Source organism: Chiloscyllium punctatum, chromosome 36, assembly GCF_047496795.1.
Source record: "Chiloscyllium punctatum isolate Juve2018m chromosome 36, sChiPun1.3, whole genome shotgun sequence".
Lineage (NCBI taxonomy): Eukaryota > Metazoa > Chordata > Chondrichthyes > Orectolobiformes > Hemiscylliidae > Chiloscyllium > Chiloscyllium punctatum.
This window is the reverse complement of record NC_092774.1, coordinates 27,939,428-27,943,315: the sequence shown is the minus strand read 5'-3', so window position 1 is coordinate 27,943,315 and position 3,888 is coordinate 27,939,428. Positions and strand designations below refer to the sequence as shown.

At 47.8% G+C, this 3,888-nt stretch overlaps 1 non-coding gene across 1 annotated transcript; it reads right to left on the bottom strand.

Moving 5' to 3' along the window:
• Nucleotides 1-3,434: 3,434 nt before the first annotated feature.
• Nucleotides 3,435-3,506, bottom strand: trnae-uuc (transfer RNA glutamic acid (anticodon UUC)). Its single transcript has one exon. It is a non-coding gene; the product is annotated as a tRNA-Glu (tRNA).
• Between the last annotated feature and the right edge of the window lie 382 nt (nucleotides 3,507-3,888).

The following is a 3,888-nucleotide window of genomic DNA, read 5'->3' as shown; positions in this document are numbered from 1 at the left end:
GAGTCAAGATGTTGGCAAGTTATGTTGTAGTTATACAGGACGTTGATGAGGCTGCACCTGGAATATTGTGATCAGTTTTGGTCCCCTTGGTGTTCTGACTTCTGACTTCTTCAACTCTGGGTTTGTGTTGAACTTGATGGGATACTTTGTCCAACTCAGCATGTTTAAACAGTATCTCTCAGAGGGATTCATCTGAAACTTTTCAGGAGGTGAGCTCAACAAGATTGAACTATTCAAAGTTACTTGGACTCTATTTTAAACTTACAACAGGACCAGTCGTCAGAGACACATACAGCATGGAAACAGACACTTTGGTCCAACTTGTCCATGCTGACCTGATATCCTAAACTAATCTAGTCCCATTTGACAACACCTGACCCAAATCCTGTGACACCTGACCCAAAACATGAACCTCATTTCATATAAGTACATGAAGAAGTTGTCCCTTTAATATATTTCGCCTCTCACCCTACACCTATGCCCTCTAGTTCTGGACTGCCCCATCCCAAGCAAAATACCTTGTCTGTTAACCTGTCCATGCCCCTCATGATTGTATAACCTCTATTAGGTCACTCCTCTGCCTCTGATGGTCCAGTGAAAACAGTCCCAGCCTATTCATCCTCTCCCTGTAGCTCAAACCCTCCAACCCCCAGCAACATTCCTGTAAATCGTTTCTCACAGAGAAGTGAACGTTTCAGTCCTGAAGAAGGGTTAACACCCAAAACACTGACGACTCCACTGGTGCTGCCTGGTTTTCTGCATTCTCCCAACCTCCTGCTTGCCTCCATCGGGTTGCAACATGTAGTGGCTCAGTGTTTACCACTGCAGGCTGACCGCGCCGGGGACCCAGGTTTGATTCCAGCCTTGGGTGGCTGTCTGTGAGGAGTTTTCATATTCTCCCAGTGTCTGCGTGGGTTTTCTCTGGGTGGTCCTGTTTTCTTCCATAAACCAAAGATGTTCAGGTCATGTCGATTGGTCATGATTAATTGCCCATAGAGTTAGGTACATTAGTGAGCGGAAAATGGGTCTGGATGGGTTACTCTTCGGAGGGTCGATGTGGACTTGTTGGGACAAATGGCCTGTTTCCACACTGTAGCTAATCTCATCTGCACTACTTTTGTCACTAACGAATGGCTGAGTAGACTCGATGGGCCGAATGGCCTAACTTCTGCTCCAATGCACTTGCGGTCTTACGTTTCTCTGGATCATTTCATTTGGCAATGTGCAGTCTCTGGCTCAATGAGCAGCAGTTTCCAATGAAAGCAAAGCTCATATGATGGTTGAACTCCTACAGTGTGGAAACAGGTCCTTCAGCCCAAAACATCTGCACCGATTCTCCGAAGACTAACGAAGTCAGATCCATTTTCCTACCCTCCATAAATTGCACACAGACCCCCAAGTGTGGAAGTATTCCTGGGTTCCTGGTGCCATGAGGCAGCAGTGCTAACCGTGAGCCACCATGGGGTTGTAGTTGTGGGGGTTGGGGGAGGCAATTGCAGTCCAGGAGAAAACAAAAACAGCCCACCTACTCTCCCACTGCACCCACTGTCAGAACTGGCAGGAGGTTCAGTCCTTGGGGGTGACCGAAGGCAGCGTCACCGCTGGGATCCGATTGCTGGGAGCGCTGGTGCCCCCGCTGGTGCTTCTGCAAGTTGCAGGAAAACATGAACCTCTTCCCACACTCGGGCCAGCTGAAGGGTCTCTCCCCATTGTGGACACACTGGTGCTTCAGCAGTGTGGAGGAGCGGGGCTGAGGAATTGATGAAAGACTTCATGCACTTAGGCAACTGAACGACCTCTCCCCCATGTGGACACACCAATGGGCCGGCAGGTCGGAAGAAAGAGCAAAGCCCTTCCTGCACTCGGGGCAGAAGAACGGCTTCTCCTCAATATGGACCCACTGGTGTCTCAGCAGGTGGGAAGAACTGCTGAAAGCCATTTCGCACTTGGGGCTGGAGAACAGCCTTCCCTGGTGTGGACCAACTGGTGCGTCAGCAGGGCAGAGGAATCACTGAAGGCCTTCCCACACTCAGGGCAGCAGAAGGGCCTCTTCCCCTCTGTGGACCCATTGGTGCTTCAGAACCCTTTCAAATTTCACAATATCCTTCTGATAGGAAAGGACAAGAATTGTACACAATATTCCAAAAGTGGTCTAAAAAATGTCCTGTACAACCACAACATAACCTCCCAACTCCAATACTCAGTCGGAGAATTGCGAAAGCTTTCAAAACTCACACAAAACAAACAGGAAAGAATGGAGGGTCAAACCGAACTTTTGAGAGTCACCTTGATAGCATCAATGAGAAATCGGCGGAGGGGATTTATTGGGGACCCGTTCTCCTTAAATACACTATATACGTATTTCTCTTGTGCTCTTCGGAGTTTCTCTGTGCTGCAGTGTGTAGTGGCTCATTGAAATAATGTCCTGATGCAGCTTCATTTGTGGGTGTTGGGATGATTGCTTCTGCAGTTAAGTATTTGGTTTGTGTGTGTTGTTTTTGTGTAGATGCTAGTTTGAAGTTCCCCCATTGACTGTTCACTCTACTGTGACATCAAGGAATGCCACGTTGTTGTTTTCTCCTCCCCTTCAAACCAGGAGCCCCCCTTAGACCATAATCTCACTACTTGGAACACCAATATACATACTAGTCAAAGGCCTTCACTGAAGGCTAAAACACCTAGTCGAAGATTCACTCCACTCCATTTACTCCATGCAAGAATTCCTGAACACCAAACACACTGAGATGGAAGAGGATGGAATAATGTTGTCCTTTGACATAACAGCCCTGATCACATCCATGATCATCAACGTGGCCAAAAAAAACTGAAGACACTACTCGAAGAACCAAAGACACAAACACAGCGCCAACTTCATCAGCAAAGATAGCACTGTCAAGCTCGTGGAACTGTGCCTTTCCACCAACTTCATATTCAACAACAAGCCCTACAAACAAATCAACGAAATTCCCATGAAACCACCAACATCAGCATTTCTCGCAGAAGCAATAATGCAGAGACTCGAACAAACAGCCCTTCCAACGATCCAACCCAAACTTTGAGTCCGCTACAGAGATGACACTTTTGTCATCAAAAAATGAAACAAATTAGAGGAAACCTATAACACCATCAACAATATCCTTACTGGCATAAAATTCACAAAAGAGGAGAACAACAACAAAGTGCCATTTCTAGATGTCACAGGAGAGCGAACAGTCAATGGTAAATTCAAAACAGCGTCTACAGGAAAACAATGCACGCGAACCAAGAACTTAACTACAGAAGCAATCACCACTACACACACAAACAAATCTGAATGAGGACACGATTTCAACGAGCCACGATACACTGCAGCACCCAGGAACTACGAAGATCAATAAACAACTGTACAGAGCATTTAATAAGAACGGGTAGCCTATAAACCCCCTGAAACCGGTTTCCCTGACCGGGAATCGAACCCGGGCCGCGGCGGTGAAAGCGTCGAATCCTAACCACTAGACCACCAGGAAGATGCAAGCCAACCCTGATACCTCTACTGAAAATTTCTTCCCTGACCGGAAATCGAATCCGGGCCGTAGTCGATCGAAGGCTTTCACCTGTGTATCCAACAATCTCATTTCTTGTATCCATTGCTCCTGATGCGGACTCCTCTACATTGGGGAGACTGGAGACTCCTTGCAGAGTCAAGTCACAGCGCTTGAGGGAAGATCTACAGGACACCCGCACCAATCAACCCCATCGCCCTTTGGCCGAACATTTCAAACCCCCTCCCACTCTGCCGAGGACATGAAGGTCCTGGGCCTCCTCCATCGCCGCTCCCTCCCCACCCGATGCCTGGAGGATGAACGCCTCATCTTCCGCTTGGGGTAACTCCAACCACAGGCCATCAAT